Below are 21442 nucleotides of genomic sequence, written 5' to 3'. Positions count from 1 at the left end.
GACGTTCAGCAAGTAATTCCAGATTTGATGTTTGTGATCTAGGAACAGATAGGGCAGTAGAACATATGCAAAAATTTAAAAGAGCAGTAGGAAAACAAAAGCAAAGGCACAATCCTGCAACACTGAGTTGCAACTTTTCTGCTATCATATAACATGTATAACAGAGACTAGAACTGAAAAATATCTAGCAGAGCTTATTCTTAATTGTCATTTACAAATTACATTTGATTAGACCAGACAAGATACAGAAGAGGAACTGGATGAAAAACACCACACTGTAATGGAACCACAAACTATATCTCTGATGGTTTTATGCCTACACTAGCGGGGAAGGGGGACTGGGGTTTGCTGTGGAATTACAGGGAAGAAAAAATAGTAATGAAAGTCTGAAAGGAAGGTCCAAAGCACAGATCTCCCATAAGATGAAATTTATATTAAAAAATATGGAACAGGAGGTTGGTGTATGTTGGTATGTATAGTAAAAGGAGACATCCTTAAACATACAGATGTCTCCCTGCCTGATGCAGAGGCAGTTGTCATTTTGTGTATATGATTCTTTTGTAACAACTGGCTACTTGCTAGCCATAAGCAAAACTGAAAAGGTTGAAAGGTGAAGCTCAGTTTGGATAAGCACAGACAAGTGTGAATTTTTACATGAAGTTTCCTAAACTTATCAAAACATTTGAGTTATTATTTCTTCCCAATTTTTCTCTATCTCCTCCAAACCTCACCTTGTGTTATTCTAATTTCATCCATTCCTCAACTGACCTTGATTTTCTCCTTATCCCCTGTCCTGAGTATCATCAGACTCTTAGCTGCACCTCTGTCTTGATTCAGTCTCCCATGATCTTCCAACTACAAATGCTTCTCTGTTCTGATGCCTAATCTCTCCAACATTCCCATCCATGACCTCAAGTTGTTTCTCTACCTTAGCTGACATCTCACCAAATCCACTGCATTTGATGGAACTGGGCTTTCAAACAATGAGTTCCTAATAACCTCATTTGAAGTGGAATTAAAATTTTTCAGTTTTGCTCAGTTTAAATTAAGATTCATAATAAAGTCACAGATAATGTATGTGATTCATGTCTGTTCTCTAAACAGATGAGGCACATCAGAAAGAACTGTATATTTCTAAAAGAGAGTGGTATATTTCTGACAGAGAGTGGTTACTAGTGATAATATTTTGCAGTGTTATTGTAGCAGTGATGGCCCCAGGATATTAGAGACTGATGGTGGTGTGGTAAAAGATATTGCCTTACCCAGCTTGTCTGTCTAGTGATAATAGCATAGGACTGGCAGAAGGACTCCTATATCCTATACCAAATTCTGCCACTCTTCAGCCTGTGAATTGATGCAGACTAGGTCTCTCTATGACTCTGCTTACCCATCTATAAAATAAGTGTAATAAAGTAATATTTACCAATCTCACTGGGATCATGTGCTTAATTTCTCTTTGTAAAACTGCCATGGTATAATTCCCCACTCTGAACCTTATGTCCAAAAGATGGGGTACCAGCATGAATTCCTCTAAGCTCAATTACCAGCTTAGTACTTGTAGCGCTGCCACCAACCAGGAATTCCAGTGCCTGGTACACTCTGGTCCCCCAAAAACCTTGCCCGGGGACCCCCAAGACCCAGTCCCTCTGGATCTTAACACAAGGAAAGTAAACCCTTTCCCTCACCGTTGCCTCTTCCAGACTTCCCCTCCCTGGGTTACCCTGAAAGATCACTGTGATTCAAACTCCTTGAATCTTAAAACAGAGAGGAAAATCCACCTTCCCCTCTCCTTCTCTCTCCCCCTCCCAGACTCTCCCTGAGAGAGAAAGTAATCCTAACAAAGAGAGAAAATATCCTTTCTCTCCCCTTCCCTCCTTTCTCCCCACAAATTCCCTGGTGGATCCAGACCCAGTCCTCTGGGGTCTCACCAGAATAAAAAAACAATCAGGTTCTTAAACAAGAAAAGCTTTTAATTAAAGAAGGAAAAACAGTAAAAATTATCTTTGTAAATTTAAGATGGAATATGTTACAGGGTCTTTCAGCTGACACTGGGAATACCCTCCCAGCCTAAATATACAAGTACAAATTAAAATCCTTTCAGCAAAATACAAATTTGAACTCCTTCCAGCCAAATACACATTTGCAAATAAAGAAAACAAACATAAGCCTAACTCACTTTATCTACCTAGTACTTACTATTCTGGACATATAAAAGACTGCATCAGAGAGATTGGAGAGAAACCTGGTTGCACGTCCGGTCACTCTCAGAACCCAGAGAGAACAACAACCAAAAACTAACAGCACACACACAAACTTCCCTCTCTCAAGATTTGAAAGTATCCTGTCCCCTGATTGGTCCTCTGGTCAGGTGACAGCCAGGCTTATTGATCTTGTTAACCCTTTACAGGCAAAAGAGATATAAAGTACTTCTGTTCTATTAACTCCTACTATCTGTTTATGACAAAAACATTTTCATATCCTCAGAAAGGTGATACTATAAAATGAAAAGAAGTATTATTATTCTGTATCATTATTCCAGAGAAATACTGGAGGATGTGAGATTTAATGGATGTAAACAGCCTAATAAAGACTGCCAGACATGCACTGGCAGATATGACGTGATAACCTAATAGCTGTTTTCTAGTTCTAACTTCTGGGATTCCTTCACTGTACAGTAAGGCTACACAATGGATTTTGCATAATATCAACAAAAGTTAAGGTGACCTGTTGGGTGTTGGGTGAAGAAGGGAAGGGGCATTGCTGATATAAACTAATCTATATTTTAAAGATTTGGATTATATCTAATATTCGGGCTATGGTTTGAGTTGTCTCCTCCCCCGCCCAAATAATTCATCTGTCCCTATAAGAACATACATATTAGGATATTTTGCTTTTCTAAGACACATTTATAATAATTATCTTGCAATTCACAGTTTTACTGTTTGCATAATTGTGTGACTTCAAATGTAAATGCTAATGAATCTACAGGAAAAACATATTTAATTACTATGTACTTGCAATGTAATTACAGAGTACTATGTAGTTCCATGGTTACATGTGCCATGTAAATTAAAAGAGATACTGCTAACTCCTCAATTCTTTCACCAAAATCAAATACTGGAATCCAATTCCATCCACACTTTAAAAAAAAAATCTTTGTGATAATAATTTCAACTCATCTACAGTTGATTTCAATTGAAAAAGGTCAGAGGCTCCACAGGGAAGACAGAAAAAAATATATACTTGCAGAGAGCCAAGTGCTCACAGAGAAGATCGGACAGCCTCTGTGCTCTACCTAATAATTTTTTTTTAAACACCAAACTTATAATTTCAAAACCTTAGTCCTAGCTCTTCCTTTCTGGAGTGCATCCAGCTACTGCATACAGTTTTCTTCTTACATGTCTCAAGAACATAGTCACAGTTCAGTACTTCAGCAAAATCATTCACATTTAGTTTTTTTGGGAGTCTCAGGTTACCAGACAATAAGAAATGACATTTTCATCATTATTAAACATCATTAATCAAAAGTTAAAATATAAATTTGCATTTAGGGTATTAGTAGACTAACTGTTTTGCAATTAATTAGATTATCTTTAGTGCCCTACCAAATTCATGGTCATGAAAAACATGTCACAGATCATGAAACGTAGTGTCTCACCATGAAATTTGGTCTTTTGTGTGCTTTTACCATATACTATACAAATTGCATCTGACGAAGTGGGTATTCACCCACGAAAGCTCATGCTCCAAAATGACTGTTAGTCTAAAAGGTGCCACAGGACTCTTTGCTGCAAATTTCATGAGGGAGACCAGCATTTCTCAAATTGGGGGTCCTGACCCAAAAAAGAGTTGCAGGGGGGTTTCAATGTTATAGGGGTTGTGGTATTGTCACCCTTACTTCTGTGATGCTTTCAGAGTTGGGTGGCCAGAGAGTAGCGGCTGTTGGCTGGGAGTCCAGCTCTTAAGCTGGCACCCCACCAGCAGCATCGCAGAAGTAAGAGTGGAAATACCATACCATGCCATCCTTACTTCTGCACTGCTGCTGGCGGCAGCTTTGCCTTCAGAGCTGGGCTCCTGGCCAGCAGCTGCAGCTCTCCAGCTGCTCAGCTCTGATGGCAGCACTGCGATCAGCAGCAGCACAGAAGTAAGGATAGCAGTACTGCAAACCCCCTACAATAACCTTGCAACCCCCCAACAACTCCTTTTTGAGTCAGGACCCCTACAATTACAACAACATGAAATTTCAGATTTAAATAGCTGAAATGATCGAATTAATGATTTTTAAAACCCTATGACCATGAAATTGACTAAAATTAATTGTAAATTTGGTAAGACCCTAGTTATCTTCATCTGTTAAATATACTGTATTAAAGCAGAGTATGTTGAAAATACATATTAAACTATATATAATTCAGAGTTTGTTTTTAACCATACTTAGAGTCAAAATGTGACTAGATTCTCATGGAGGCCCATGTTAGAGAAAGACAACCCCTTCACAATCGTACACCAAACTATATCTAAATACTAAGGAGTGGGGAGAAAAATTTATATGGCAAAATTCATACCTAGGGTAATTCCACAGAAGACAATAGAGAGATACTCCAAAGGTTAATCTGTTCCATTATTTCTGTGAGATTGTGTAGATTAAAAATGGGCCTGAGTTGCAATAATTTAATCTAGATTCAGATACAAACCACATTTCCCTGAAGCACGGAAGTCTCATGGTTTGTCCCACTACAGACTTAGGTACCAGTTGCCAGTCTTGGATCCAAATCCAAATTTCACCAGAATTCAGGACAGTTATGAATAAATCTGGCATTGCAGTTCAGGCCCCTTTCTACAACAACCTTTAGAGTATATGTTATAGGAACACAGACAGATAATAGAGATGTTAAAGAAAATATTTCCCAGTCACAGAACTCAGATGAAAGGCTCTTTTGAATGAAGGTTTGAAACTTGAGAATTCTCAACTAGTTTAATAGAAGAAACTACGAAGACAGTGCAGGATAAGACTTTCTTCTCTGTTATTTATACTGAAACCGAATCAGAGTCCTTAGTGATTAGAAGGAACCAGATGGAAATTGCTATCGGAAATTAGAAACTTTTATAGTTGCCAGAGAGCATAAACCTACATCTTGAAAGAGAAGATAAGTGACACAAGCCGTCTTTTGTTCATTACATTATCAGAGGATAGACAATGAATGACAATCCTTGCAATCCTGAACTTTCATTGTTACAGGGGGAGATGGGAATGAAGAATGACTCGCAAAGTTCTAAACTTAATAATGGTTACCCCAGCAGATGACGGTGAAAGCAAAGCAGCTGTAAAATGTTCCATTCAGATGAAAAAGGATTGTGATTAAAAGGGAAACATGTCAGGGCATTTATAAAGTAGATATTGGGATTACTAGAAATATAAGGAATAATACAGAGTCAAGCTGTCATATTTTTGCTCCTATGTGACTTGTTTACTGTGACTTGTTTGTTTTGTGTGACTTCAGGGGCATGCAAAATTAAATTCCAGTGTACTTCCTTTTAAAATGTGTCAGCTGATTTTCTAAGTGGAGTTTTAATTGTTTTTCATTGTTGAAATTTCCTAAGAGACAGCTCAGTAAAAACAATGCATGCAAAACAAATCGAAATGATTATCTCCTCATAATATAATGGGAGAAAACTTCAAGAAAATACCCTAGACTAAAGAGATATAATTAACAAGTAATATGGTGGAGGCTTCATAACTGAATGTAAAGTCAACACCTTGAAGTGCCAGTTACAATGGCTTGGAGGTGAGTACATTATTTCCCTAGTACAGCTAAAGATGCACAGTTCTGTGTATATTTATGGCTTATTAATACTACCATATATAGGGCTCAGTGGTACCTTTAGGAAATAACCCATGTTTTGAGTGATGCCAATCTGTCCTGCCCAGTATGATCTCAAAGATGTATTCTGCCTCTGATAGAGAGACAACGCCTCCAAGAGTTCCTAAGTGTGTAGAGCATGAATGCCAGTTGCTGCTTCCTGTGATGCAGTGCTGAGTGCAGATCCCACTGCAGCTTGCCAGCTGCAATGGCCAATAGCCGGGGGGTCATGATTCCTTCTAAACAGCTACCATGTCAGTCAGCATGCTCAGGGGATTACAAGGAACTGGACTGTATCTTAGGATCTCCATATGACCAAGGATTCAGGATGTCTGTGAACATAAGAAGGGCCATACTGGGTCAGACCAACGGTCCATCTAGCCTAGTATCCTGTCTTCCGACAGTGGCCAATTCCAGGTGCCCCAGAAGGAATGAACAGACCAGATAATCATGAAGTGATCCTTTTCGTGTCTCTCATTCCCAGCATCTGGTAAACAGAGACTAGGGACATCATCCCTGCCCATCCTGGCTAATAAATGGACCCACTGATGGACCTATCCTCCATGAATTTATCTAGTTCTTTTTTGAACCCTGTTAGTATCTTGGCTTCACAACATCCTCTGGCAAAGAGTTCCACAGATTGACTGTGCATTGTTTGAAGAAATACTTCCTTTTGTTTGTTTTAAATCTGCTGACTATTAATTTCACTTGGTGACCCCCTAGTTCTTCTATTATGAGAAGGAGTAAATAACACTTCCTTATTTACTTTCTCCACACCAGTCATGGTTTTATAGACCTCAGTCATATCTCACCTTAGTCGTCTCTTTTTCAACCTGAAAAGTCCCAGTCTTATTAATCTCTCCTCATACGACAGCTGTTCCATACCCATAATAATTTTTGTTGCCCTTTTCTGAATCTTTTCTAATTCCAGCATATCTTTTTTGAGATGGGGCGACCACATCTGTACACAGTATTCAAGATGTGGGGGTACCCTGGGTTTATATAGAGGCAATAGGCTACTTTCTATATAATCTATCCCTTTCTTAGAATGTGTCTGTGCCTCAGTTTCTCATCTTTAATGGGGCTAATGCTTCTTTATTTATTTCACAAGGGTGCTGGGAAGTTTAATTTATTGAAGATTATGAGGTGTTCATATACTACAGTGATGAACAGCATAGAATAAATAAATAATCCACGTCATGCTCATTCTTCAGAAAATGGTGTTCTGGGGAATAGTTGTTTGCTTCCTTCTTCCTCGCTGCAATATAGAACATGCTGCAGTATACTTCCTAGTCTCAATCTGCTGCTTTCAAACTAAAAAAAAAGGCTTTTAAAAATAAAGTATTTTTCTTAACTATTACAATTTGCAAGACTACAATAGGTTTGATGAAAACAGCATAATTAAAGCATATTTTCAGACATACATGCTGAATTCAAGAGAATTTTCCATTAAGTGAAATTCAGCAACAATTTCTTTTGTGCTTTTTCACTTTGCAAAGTTCAAAACATTTCTAAAATTTAAAAAAAACAGTTAAACTATAAGACTTTCAGTAGATCATAAACAAAAGGCTGATTGCTTGCCTTTTTTAAAAAAAAATTATTACAGGACTTTTAAAAAATTCTACTTCTCCACTTCATGATTTTAATCTAAAAAGTACATTTAATGAGTTTTGAGAAAAGAGGGAGAGTGCGAGCAAGAGAAATTACTTTAATCAGTAGCAATCTATTTATACACGGTGGGATTCTGCTGTGGCTTTACAGTCAGAGCTGTGCTGTGCTGAGAGTGTTGCTGTATCACTGGCGGTAGGCAAAATACCTGAAGGGCTTGGCACCTCACTCTCTGTCCTCCACTAAGCAGGTGAAAAACCTAGGTAAGGAAATGGCTTCAGAAATATGTGGAGCCTGTCTATATTCTTAAATAAGCAATTCAAATATGCATCCTACAACTACCTCAATAATTGGAGAATATTTATATACAAGCCCCTCTGTGAAAGCGCAAAAGCTTATCTCTCTCACCAGCAGAAGTTGGTCCAATAAAAAATAGCACCTCACCCACCTCATCTCTTTAAAATGTTTGAGCACAGCTCAAGAAAAGAATCACATTAAAAAGAAGTTTCCATGTGTATAAACATATTACTGCACTGAGGAGTATACACTTTCTTCTGCAATAAAAGACACCACCACCATAAGGTGCACTGAAGACTAGGGGACAAGACTTGGCAGGATTTACTCAGAATGACACACCTAAAAAAACTAATGAGGAGAAATAAAGGCCACAAGAATGAGTTATTACAACAAATACCAACATTTTCAAATAAAGGTTTTATGGCAATGAAGTTCAACAATTATACATTTGATACCCATAGGGGCACCAATGACGAAGTATGACCAAAAACCAACTAACAGAACCATATCCAGACTATATAATTTTATAGCACCTATACTTAAAAGCAAAACTCAGAAAAACAACAGAACGAAGTAACTGTCTATAGGAAGATATTGAAGTTAAGCAGTGGGCAGAAGCATTAAAAGATATCACCTTCTCTCTTAGTAATCAAACAGGGGAACCACAGTCTATATATGCTCACTCTATAGATTGTGTGTGTTCCTCGTTCTTCTGAAATTATATCACAGAATTGCCTCAGATGAGTTTCTGAGTTATAGAAGTGAGAAAGCTCCTCTCCTTCAAACACTTGAGAAATATGTACATATTTTGAAAGGAGATTGTACATTAGGGAGGTAATATATGAAATAATGAAATGAAATCCCTCTAGATCTTTGATTCACATATTTTGAGTACCAGAGACCAAAAAAAAAAATAATAAAAAGTCTACCTGTTAAGAACTGAAAAAAATCCTGTTCCTGAAGGAAAGGGAAACTATTTTAAAATTATGGACCCAAAGTGGCCTTAAACATAAGAAGGAGACAGCAAAGTCAATAGAAAATGTGGTCACAGATGGTTTGACATTAGCACCTACCACAGAATGTTTCCAGACAAAATAACTGAGAAATGATGAAGGTCATTGAACATTGGCTAAGCATAAGGCTACAAAAATAAACTGTTGTTTCACTATGATTTCTTCAGGTAAAACTTTTAGAGCAGTGCTATACCTATATACAATTGATATAAAGTTACCTACAAAAAACATGCCAAAATCTTCCTGCAATCAGCTTTCTGTATCTGTATGTATAAATGAACAGAATTCAGCCCAATGCAAAATCGTAGATTTGAGCTCCGCCCTGCTCCCAGTTCATCCCCTTCCTCAGAAACACTATTAGATAGGTATACAGGTCTTAATCATGAACCAATCATCATCTTACCTGTCTTCTATCCAACGTCCCAACCAACCTTGAATTAACCATTTTCATGCATTTTTCACGTTTGTGCTAAAAACATTTTGTTCAATCTGCAGTCAATCATTTCTATATTACATGGAACATGCAATACCAATGGAAAGACAGACAAAAGACTCTTTCTTGTTGTCCAATAAAGACTGATGTTTCTTTACCAGATTGATATAGTCTGCCTCTTGCCGAAGTACCAGATTGTGATAATGAAGCTACTGTAATGAAGCTTGTGTTAGGCATCCAGCATCCACACAAGACCTTAACATGCCTTTCTCCCTCCACTGCTACCTCTCTGTTAAATAGTTTTCGGTGGATGACAATGCTTGATTAATGTAACGGAGGGACAGACTTGTTGAAATGTTCCCCAGATGCCTGACCAGAGTCCTTGAATTGAATGCACCTTTTTCCATCTAGGACTGTGCTTTTACATGAACTTGGCAATTACTTTGTGTTAAGGACTGTGATGAATAGTGATATGTGACAGAAAACTGGAAACTACTGAATCAGAAAGATAGCATTGGGGCATTATATATGAAAGAGAGCTCATTTCTTAAGGAGACAGCCTCCCAGGGACTATTGCCCTCCAGACACCTGGCTGTAGCTGACATTAAGGCTATACCTGGTATCTGATCACAGACTTCATAACTAGGACTTTGTATGCACACCCGTATCACAGCTGGCAATTTGTGTGCGACAGTCACTGTGATGAATAGTGATAGGTAACAAAATTCAAGGGTAGAAACTAATAAATACATTTGGTAGACATAGAAATATTGCTGTACAATGCTTAACGCAACCACTGTACATCTGGCCATAAACTGCATTCTCATGACCCCCAGACATAAACGCAGCTAAATGAGATGGACAGTTGTGTCCCCCTTTGGATACCCCCTTGTCCAAAAGGTAACTAAAACAAGATATAGATATGGTCACACCCTTTGCAGTCAAGACTGAGCCTGCACACATAATAGACTATTATTGCATCATGTAGCGGGGTGGTCACCCGCTTCAGCCCTAGTGGGGTTTAAAGACAGCCCTGGGAGAGCAGGGAGCAGCTACTAGGCTGATTGGGGAAGCAGCTGCAGCTGGGTCATGCCCCAATCAGGCCTTAATTGTCCCTATGTAAGAGTCTGGGAACCAAGAGCTCAGCAGACTCCCTCTAGCTTCTAACAGGGTGGGACCTGGCTGCAGGGACCTGAGCAGTGTACCTGAGTGGAGCAGGGCTGGGGAAAGACAGAGATGCTGGGGAGCTCCTGCCTGGAAAGCCCCAGGCTGTGGCCTAGCAGAAGGCCAATGGGTACTGGGGGTTGTAGAGGGCAGGCCAGGAGTAGGCCAAGGCAGCAGGTCCAAACCCGACCTTGCTGGTGATGAGTTGGCTGATACTGCAGTCTGCCCCAGGGCATGGGGGCTAGACGATGACTGGCAGTAGCCTTATACTGAGGCGAGGTGGGGATAGTGGGTGGGGGTTCCCTGGAAACCCTGAGACTGAGGGATGTATGGTCAGGGGCAGCACCCCAGATAATGGAGGACTGGGTCTGGGGGGGACATGGGGACCAATTGGCAGTGGGACACTGGCCTGCAGAGGGCTCTCTGGAGACTGGATGAGCTAATTCCCAGAGATGACCAGCAGGAGGTGCTGCCAGATGAGTCCCCACATCACTACACATCGGAACAAAGTTAATTTAAAATCTGACCCCTCATTATATTCCTGTATAGGTTCTATCTATAGCATACACTTTACCAGCTGTGATGTCTCAGATTTTGTTTGATGCTCAACTAGGTGAGAAATTATAAAATTCAAAATAGCCCCCCCAAAATCTGTAATCCAGCTTAGCTCTTTCTGTCTTGACAAATTTCTCACATTCTCTCCCTGAATGATTCAAGCACTCTGTAACTTGATTATGATCTCTGAAGTTACATTCATCCAATCAGTAAAAAAAAAAAAAAAAAAAGTCATGTCACTGACTAAGTGGAGTTATCAGACAATAGGGGTAAGAAACAGCAAACATAGGCAGTAAACAAATAATAAGCTGGTGTGTGCTCACAGTTAAGTATAAATATTTTGAATATTCAACTTTATAAAACTTAAAGCCTGTTTGCAAACAACTTGCATACCAGAAAGAGAACATTTGTTGAATAAATTGTTTACTATAAATAGTTTTGCTAGATCTAATTCTAACTCTATTACTGTAAACCAATTACAATTAAATCAGGTATTTTATTTATATATTTTAAAGATTTCTATGGATAAGAGCACTTTTCATATAGAAACTGGGAAAATTTTGATGCATTAAGCTAGGAAGATTATAGCTTTCACAATGTACACGTGAAGACAGACAAGATCATTTATTCTGCAGTGAAAGAGCTGACAACACAATGCATCCTTTGCTAAGCAATCCTAAACAATCTTTTGTGGGATGATTGTATGCTATGATTTCAAATGAAGGACAAGCAGAAACTTTGAGTGTCTCTTAAAAGAAACCACACATTAAGATATATTCAGTGAATAAAAGAATACTGCATACAACTGATTTTAATGAATTAAACATTTTAGGTATGTCAAAGGTTCTGAACTACTGATTTCCTCTTCTTCCAATATTTGTGTGAATGGTTGCAGATGGAGGTGCCTTATTTTCACAGCAACTTGTGCATTTTATTTGAATATACACATGCACAATTTGATATATTTTCCAGCTCAATTAGTATTTAAGATCTTTTAAATTCTGTTCTAAATTCTACGTTTCTTTGGTATGCTTCAGAAGATAGACCTAAAATGCGATGGCAATCACTGAAAACAAACTTTTGCACTTCACCTCTGTGTGTGGAGAAAGAAAAGGCTATTTTGCTAACCACTATACTCGATCATGCTGCTATTTATTATTTTAATGCGCACTACATATAATAGGCAGTAGCTCTAAATTAAAATTGTAGCTTCAACTACATGTGCCTCCTATATGTATATCTAGATTGTGGATATTAAAACTCTTTCACCTACTGCTAACTGGAAATGTTAAAAGAAGAAACTCAAAAGGGACAGATAGCCTTAATGTAGGCAGATACAACTTCAGTAAAGTCAACAGCAACACTATTTGTCCATATCAAAGCTGAGATTGGCCCAAATTTGGTTTTCAGAAGGTGGGTGCTCAGCACTTACTGAAAACCAGGCCCTTTTACAGAGTCTCCAGTTGGGCACCCAAAAACTGGGCCACCCAAAAATCACTAGCAACTTTTGAAAAATTGGCTCTTGGTCAGAATATCTCATGTGTGGTTCCCAAATATTAAGACTCCAAGATCAGTGGCAGCTTTTAAAAGTTTGCCTGTAAGCAGTTCACGAAAGGCCACCCAGAGAGTGGCTGGCAGAATCTGAAGTAAGGAGTTCCTGACTTCTGTGCTCAGTCCATCAGACTACACTGCCTCTCATGGGGAAAGGAAAAATGTACCAGAATGGAAAGGTGAGCAGACCTGAACATGCAAAGTAACACTGATTCCCTCTACCCCCTTGTTTGGCACTGGGAAAAAAGGCTATTTCTATTCTATCAGTGTACCTTCTAACCTGCGGACTTGTCATCATGTTGCCATTCTTGTACTGCCATGGTCTCAAGCTGACAGATGCCTTGAGCAATTTATGTTCTTCACTGTGTTCACAACAAATTCCACTGGTATTACTGCTAATTTTCTAGAAACCTGTCATTCTTTGGATAGCATCATGCAGAGGCGGTTTGTCAGCCCTAGCAACTTAGGCATAGCCTAACTAAGAATACCCAAAAGCTATGTAATACTTTTTGAATATTCTTTTCTTTATGTCATTGATAAATATATACAGATTTAAGGACAAATTGTGATTTGATCTAAATATCAGAACTCTTTCTCCAGTAGTGAAACACAATGCCGAAAAGTTCTGTACGGCTGCCTGAGGCCTTGCCAATAGTGCCTCCAGAAGCTGCCTTGTCACCATGGCAATTTACCACATCCAGGAGTCACTTTATAAGGGTCTTGCTGTAGTAACCACTACTTAGTGTGGCACAGCACAACTGTAGCAGTCAGAGCTGTCCCTTGGCTAGGACGAATAGGGGCAACTGTTCCGGGCTCCTCGCTTTGGAGGGCCCAGCAGACTGGTGTGATTGTCTGGCGTGGTCGGACCTGGAAGACATGGGTGCTGGAACTAGAGGTGTAGGGGGTGCTGCAGCAGCCCCAGGCGCCTGGCTGCAGGCCTCACACACCTGAACTTCTGGCCGCTGGCCCCATGTGCCAGCGAGGGAGGCTGATTTGTCCCGAGCCCCGCACGTCCCTAGGGATGGTCTTGGTAACAGTTAAACCCAGGTTGCAGGAATTGGGCCTGTGACCTGTGCATCCTGGACTCCTTCCTCCACTGGGCAGGTCCCACATGTGTGCACGAGGAGCCACCATAGATCTCCGGGCCCATCTTGTGCTCCACCCACTGTGCCAGTCCAGCTAGAAACAGTTGGTTTGCCTGCTTCTTCGTAAATAATGTATGGTTTTAATAGCTATTTAGATACACATTGGGCAGGAGTGGAAATAACTACTTTGTGATCTGTGTCTCATTTGTCAAAAAAGTCACCAGGTACCAGTTCCATCATGGCTAAGGAAACATAAAAAAGAATGTACATTTTGCTGTTAGTGAACAATACACATAATCACATTAAGCTGAAGGATGGTGGGACCACCACTAGTAACCTGTTGACCCAGTAGTCTAACAAGCATTATTATTAAAAATATTGGTTGGTATTCCCATATTCCCCTAGCAGCCAAATCACTAATAAGCAACCCATTAGGTGTCAGAACAGTAACAAAGCTGATGGGAAAGTATGTGATGGGAAAAACAAACATGATACATTTGAGGATTGCTTTTATTCCTTCTTGCAGCAATTCAACACAGAAAAAGAGGAAACTCCAACAAGGAAACTGTAATAAAGGGGCTGACTGGGTTACTCAGAATATTATGGGTTGGAGCAGAGGTTGGCAAACTATGGCCTGCTGGTTACATTTGGCCTACAGGACCATCCTGCCTGCCCTTGAGCTCCTAGCCAGGGAAGCTCGCCTCATCCCCCCACTGTCCCCATCCCTCGAAGCCACACCTCTGCGCTGTCAGCACTTTGGGTGGTGGGTTGCGTGCTTCTGCCGAGCAGCACGGCAGCATATCTGGCTCTGGCCGAGTGGTGCAGCTGCCATACATGCTGTTCTGAGCTGCATGGTAAGGGGGAGGAGGGTCCTGGGGTGCAGTCAGGGGACAGGGAGCAGGGGGTGGTTGGATGGGGCAGAGGTTCTGGTGGTGGTGGTCATGGGACGGGGGAGTTGGATAGGCGTAGGAGTCCTTGGGGGCCTGTCAGGGGCAGGGATGTGGATAGGGATCAGGAGATGGGGAGCTTGGCTAGGGGTGAGGTCCCAAGGGGCCTGTCAAAGGTGGGGGTGTGGATGGAGTCAGAACAATCAGGGGACTGGGAGCAGGGGAGTTGGATAGGAGGTGGGGTCCTGTGGTGGTTAGGGGCAAGGGGTCCTGGGAGGGGTGCTTAGGGGACAAGAAGCAGGGGAGGTTGGGTGGGTGGGGGTTTCTGAGGAGAGCAGTCAGGGGTGGAAAGTGAGAGAAGTTGGCTAGGGGGTGGGGACCAGGCTGCTTAGGAAGGCACAGCCTTCCCTACCCAGCCCTCCATACAGTTTGGCAACCCCAGTGTGGCCCTCGGGCCAAAAAGTTTGCCCACCCCGGGTTGGAACCATGCTTCACTTCGCTACGCTTCCTGTTTAGTCAGTGTGTGCTATGTGTAGCCTTGACAGAATTCTTTTTTTTAAATAATTTTGACAGATATTGATGTTCATTTAAGCATTTTTTGTTATTTTTTTAAAATGTCAGAGTTGTGCAGAATTATAGATTCCATGCTTTTTCAATTTTTATTGATTTAAATTTTCACAAAATTATAGTTGAATAAAGCAGCATGTTCTCAGGTAGTGGTACTACTGTATAAGTAAAGTGTTCCTTTTATGTACTGAGTAGTGCCTTTACAAAAGAAATATGACTTGTTTAAGGTTGCTTTTCAATAATATGTTGTGATGCTGCAGCATTCGGAGGACCTCTCAGTTATTCAGCAATTGGCCGAAGTACCCAGAAATTCCATTCCATTTGTCCTGTGTTAGTGTATTTTTACTATAATTTATTAATTTAATCCTTGTGAAAGGTGATGTTTTTACTATTTTAATGACTGAAGTCATATTTACCCGCAGAATAGATACAGCATGACAAGCTTGCTCTGCCATTCAACATACCTCATTTCTGCCAAGATACTCAACAAGAGTGGTAATCGACAATAGTACCATGATACAGGTAGCTGTCTACTAATAACTGGACTGAAACAACCAATACATTTCATATGAGATACTGAAGAGGAACAGATGGTAAGAAATTTCAGGCACTACCAACAGAGGGCTGATTCTGATCTCAACTATCTTGGTATAAATCCAGAGCAGTAACAATGAAATCAGAGGCATTACTCTGGCTTTACACCAACATAACTGTGACAAGAATCTGCAAACTCAGTCCCTGGACTAGATTTACATCAGTGACTTACATGTGTACCAGGCTAATATTACTCCAACATAGTAGTTTTCTGAACTTGGAGTTGTCTAAAAGATGTTTCCATGTTCTGAAATGGAAATTTCTCTCTCTATATTCCTGACCCAGACTTTCCAACAACCAAAGAGGAGAATTCATTCTAGATTTACACTGATTCACAAGTTTTTTTCACAAAGAGTGAAGCCGAATGCAATGTAAACTGAACAAACAAAATGTTATTAAAGTATGTGGACTGCTCTGTCGATGTGGCAGAGTTGCTTCCAGCCTAACTCCCACATTCCCTGCCATGCTAGTGTCCCATCAATATCAGTCGTGCCAGGGAACATTGGACCTCTACCTCCAGTTCCAGTGATGATGATATATCTTCCCTATTTTACAAGTATTTTAAATATAAACATTAAAAAACAAGTAATTGACAACCAGACCCCCTACCCCTTTCAGCCAGATGTTGCTACCACATAGCCACATAGAGTCTCCTCTTCACCACAGACTCAGCCGGTTGCACAGTCTTTGAGATAGTTTGGTCTCCTCAGCAGGTGACTGCATAAAGAGGGACCTCTCTGTGTCTCCAAGTCTAGCAAACTACCTCTCTGTGGAATCTCCTCCCTCCCCGTGGAGTTGTCTTCCAAATGATTCTCTCTTCTGTGATGATCTCTGTATCTTGGTAGGCACTCTCTTGATGGTGTGTCCGCTCACCTCCTATTCCCTCATATCACTTGTCCCTCTTTCATAATACCTCATGACCTGTGCACAACAGTACCCCTCATGACTCCTTTAATCCACTCCTTCTAATCTCTCTTTAATGGCTGGATCCTCACAGGTGTGTCTGTCTCCAGAGATAGTAGGTCCTTGGCTGACCTGTTATACTCTAGTATCTGCTTTCTCTGATTGTTGGCCATCGCCTCTCAACACTATCTCCATCCTTCTGACTGCCTTAGGTCTTCCCTCACTGGTAGCAAGGTTTTGGTTCTTCATCCCATGAGTGCACACACTGGAATTTTTTGTATCCCTGTGAAGGGGTATTCCTGTGTGCCAAAACACTAACCAGTGGTCTGAAACAAACAAACAAAAAGCTTGTTTAATAGTCTCTTAGCTGCTTTCACAGCTGAGTTCACCTTATCATTTCTGTGTGGGTATGCTGGGGAGGAGTTCTGGTCATTAAACTCTCATTTTTTGTGTACATTCCTTGAATTCTTCTGAGGCAAACTGGGGTCCGTTTCTGGTGAATACAGTTACTGGTATGCCATATCTCACACAGCAGACCTTCAGTTTACCAGTTACTGACTTGCTGCTTGTATCAGGCAGGGTACCGACCTCCCAAACATTTGAATAGTAACCTATTGTAATCAAGTAATTGCTTTTCATTAAAGGTAAATAAGTCCATTCCCACTTTTTCCCGTGGTCAGGCAGGCAGTTCATGTGGTAACCATCTCTCTCTGCTGGCACTTATCACACGACCAGCAGGTGTTACATCCTTCTATAAAGAAGCAGGGTTAAGTATTTGTTCTTGGCCAGGAGACAAACAGCATTCTGTCCTCTAAACATGATTCCAGCCTGCACACTCAGTTCATCATTAATTTGAAAATATAGTTCTTCTCAGACCAGTACATGGCTTTTGTTTTCTTCGCCAGCTAGGCTCACTCTCCTGACTATCTAGTTGGATGTTCTTTTCAGTAGCCTCTTTGGTTTCCTTTAGCTTTGATGCTGAAACTGGGAGACAGTGCAGCATGTTAACAGATTCAGTCCCCAACTCACTGATGCAGGGTATTTGTATCCTGCTCAGGATGTCAGCTAACAATAGTAGTTGTCCTGGACGCAGGGCCGGCGCTACCATTTAGGCGACCTAGGCAATGGCCTAGGGTGCCAGAATTTTTGGGGGGCGCTATTTTGCTGGGGGGTGGCTTGCAGGTCCGGTGGACCTACTGCAGTCATGCCGGCAGACGGTCCGCTGCTGGAAAGGCTCTGGTGGAGCTGCCGGAGTTATTTCGGTGGATGGTGCACTGGTCTAAAGGCTCCGGCGGACCTACCGCAGTCATGCCTGCGGCAGGTCCACCGGAGCCTTTAGACCAGCCGACCGCCCGCCAGCATCACTGCGGCAGCTCCACTGGAGCCTTTCCAGCAGTGGACCGTCTGCCGGCATGACTGCGGTAGGTCCACCGGACCCATGGGGGGCGGCGAAATGGCCGTCCACCTAGGGCGTCAGAAACCCTGGCACCGCTCCTGCCTGGACAATATCTGATCTCTACATGGTGGCCCTGGCATCACATCAATATGCTCTGCAATTTCTTTGAAGCACTGAGAAAGGACTTTGCCATGATTATCTCTAGGATGTTGTTGTTTAATTAAACTATTACTGGCTCCTCATAGATGTACTGATAGAACCAGTCCACTCCAAATATCATAGCCAGAAGGTCTTTTCTATTTGGATGTATCCCTATTCAATCTCTGACAAGGATCTGCTGGCATAAGTGACCGGCTGCTTCTGCAAAATAGTTACATCTAATCATAGAAATGTAGGGATGGAAGGGACTTCAACAGGTCATCCAGTCCAGTCCCCTGTGCTGAGGCAAGCCCAAGTAAACCTAGACCATTCTGAGAGATGTTTGTCCAACCGGTTCTTTAAAAAACCTCCGATGACAGGGATCCCACTACCTGCATTGGTAACCTATTCCAGAGCTTAAATATACTTATAGTTAGAAAGTTTTTCCAAATATCCAAACTAAATTTCCCTTGCTGTACATTAAACCCAATACTTCTTGTTCTACCTTCAGTGGACATGGGGAATAATTGATCACTAACATCTTTATAACAGCCATTAATATATGTTAAGACTTATCAGGGCCCACCTCATCCATCCTTTCTGAAGACTAATCCATTTTCTCTCTCTCTCTTTTTTTTTAAATTTCTTCATAGGTCAGGGCATCTAAACCTTTTATCATTTTTGTGGCTCTCATCTGGATTCTTTCCAATATGTGCATATCCTTCTAAAAGTGTGGAATCAAAAACTGGACACAGTACTCCAGCTGAGCCCTGACTAGTGCTGAGTACTGTGGGACAATTACCTCCCGGGTATTACATATGACACTTCTGTTAATACACTCGAGAATGATATTAGCCTTCTCCGCAACTTTATCACATTGTTGACTCATGTTCGATTTTTGCTCCACTATGACCTCTATACCCTTTTCAGCAGTACTACCAGCTAGCCAGTTAGTCCCTATTTTGTAGTCATGCATTTCATTTTTTCTTTCTAAGTGAAATACTTTGCATTTGTCTTGATTTTCACCTTCTTTATTTTAGACCAATTCTGCAATTTTTCAATCCTTTCTCCGATCCAGCACATTGGAGTATCCATGGCTTTCCTGGCTAGTAGTACTTCACAACACAGGCATCCACTATAATTTATTTCAGCATGTCAAATGCTTAGTGTTGGGGACCTGCCCAGTTGCACTCAACATCTTGCCTTGTGAGCTGACATATGGGGTTCCATTACCGCAGCCAAAAATGATAGAAAATTAATCATTTCTCTGAAGTGCTGTAACCCTTACACATCCACTGGAGGTGGCATGCCTCTGATTACCTTGATCTTGTTGGGATCTGTTTTCAGTTTCTCTGTTGTGAGCAGATGTCTATTGTATGTCACCTCACACTGAGTCACATTTTTTCCAGGTTAAGTTTATGTTTTTGTCCATGCCTCACAATAGAAAAGTTTGTAGTTTTCTGTCTCATTCAGATTCTGTATCCTTGTAGATGAAGAAAGCAATCATGATATCATCTCCAGTTATTTAGACTCCAGGCAGTCCTTCCACTGTTTGGGTGAGTCTTCTCTGGAATACCTGTGGTGCGGGCCTTATGCCCTTTGATATGTGCAGTCATCTGTAGCTACCAAATGGTGTTGCAAAAGTCAGCAGCCTACTGGACTCATTAACCAGTCTTCTGTGCCAAAATCCATTCATCACATCACACACACCATAAAAAGTCCGGCTTTGGAAAATACTGGCAAGATGTCATAAATTATAATCAGTAGATAGTGGCATCTTTTCAAGGCTCAATTCAATGAATTTGGGTCTATGCAGATACATGATTTGTCTGATAACTTCTTTATTACCATGACCAGCACAACCACCACATTGCTTATCCAAGCTGTACGTATCTCTACAGGTGCTACCCAGGCTCTTCAGACTTTCAAGAGCATTGGATACTGGATTATGTAGTGCCACTGGAATTTTCCATTGTGGTAAGCACATGTTCTACTGTGGGGTCTATTTCCAGTCATAGCTTTCCTTCAAGGCACCCTTTGCCTTTGAAAACATCCCTAAACACTTTTAAAATTGTCTCCATTGTCAATGAGATTCCCACTTTTGCTTCTTGCACTGCAGCTATAAAATTCTGATGCTGCACCCTCATCAGAATCATGGCTTGTGTGGCTGTATTTCCCCAAAGGGGCTTGTGATCCTTACCACTCAGCACCACCACACTCTTCGGTTGGTGCCACCTGTTATTTTTTGGATTAACTACTAAGTAGGTCACATTTTCCTATGGGCTGCTTTAATAGATTGTGCCTACTCTTTGTAATGGGTATATCTCAGTTCAATTCACCATAAGGAATCACATTGCAGGAGGCCCCACTATCCCACCAAAATCGCACATGGTATTTCTTTATTAACATTGGTGCACGTGTGGAACCTGGTATTGTCCCTTGTTGCTTTCCTGTCCCAGCAGCCTGAACCTGATATGCTCCTGGACTCAAGGAGAAAGTCAAGATGTCATCACTGCTGTCTCATTTGCCATTCCTTTTTTTTGTACATGACAGACTAGTCTTTCTGGGACCTTCCTCTGCTCTTGCACACACTGCTAAAGTGGTTCCATTTGTCACATTCCTTGCAATGCAGAGCACTTCTCCTTTACCTGCTCTGCTGTCTCCCACAGTAAATGCATCTCACTTGGGATATGGAGCTCTGGCCACCTGCTCTTCTTTGCTGTTGTCTCACTGCATTCACTTCTGGGGGTGATGCACCTCTTAGGGCCTTCATCCTTTCTCGTGAATCTTCTGCTGCACACCCCATGTCTAAGCATCTGCCTAATATGAGATTCCCTTTCGGGGAAGCTGTTCCCGCATGTGGTGATCCTCAGTGCAGCAGACTATCCTGTCCCAAATCGGGGAGTTAGTCAAGTTCCCAAAATTGCATGTAGCAGCCAGTGTATATAAGCTAGTAACATAGGGGTCAATCCCCTCCTGTTCAGATTGGTCTGTCTAATGAAAAACTTGCGTAGCTGCACACTTGTATTGTGCTTTGGGGAGCAATCAGTCCCCAGAGCTCTTAGGATTGCTGTTAGGATTGAGGCAGTGGTGAGCTTCAGAGTGGTGCAGATCTCTCTGCCTTCTTCCCCAATACCAGTTTTATTTTCCTGCTGCTGTCATCCTCTCACATGACTGGGCCAGTGCACAGTTTGAACTTCTCCTTCCACTGGGGCCATTGTATGGCTAGGTTTGTGTCTGCAAAATCCAAGGATCCTGGGGGTTGCAGACCAAGTTCCATGGCTCATACTGCCAGTTGCTGCACTGCGAGAACTTGGAGCACAGACACTGCCATCATGTTGTTTTTTTTTTTCACAAAGAGAAGTTAAATGTAATTTAAGTAAAATTTTA

Source organism: Gopherus evgoodei, chromosome 2 (genome assembly GCF_007399415.2).
Source record: "Gopherus evgoodei ecotype Sinaloan lineage chromosome 2, rGopEvg1_v1.p, whole genome shotgun sequence".
Classification (NCBI taxonomy): Eukaryota; Metazoa; Chordata; order Testudines; family Testudinidae; genus Gopherus; species Gopherus evgoodei.
The sequence above is the reverse complement of the archived record's forward strand: the minus strand, read 5'-3'. Positions refer to the sequence as shown.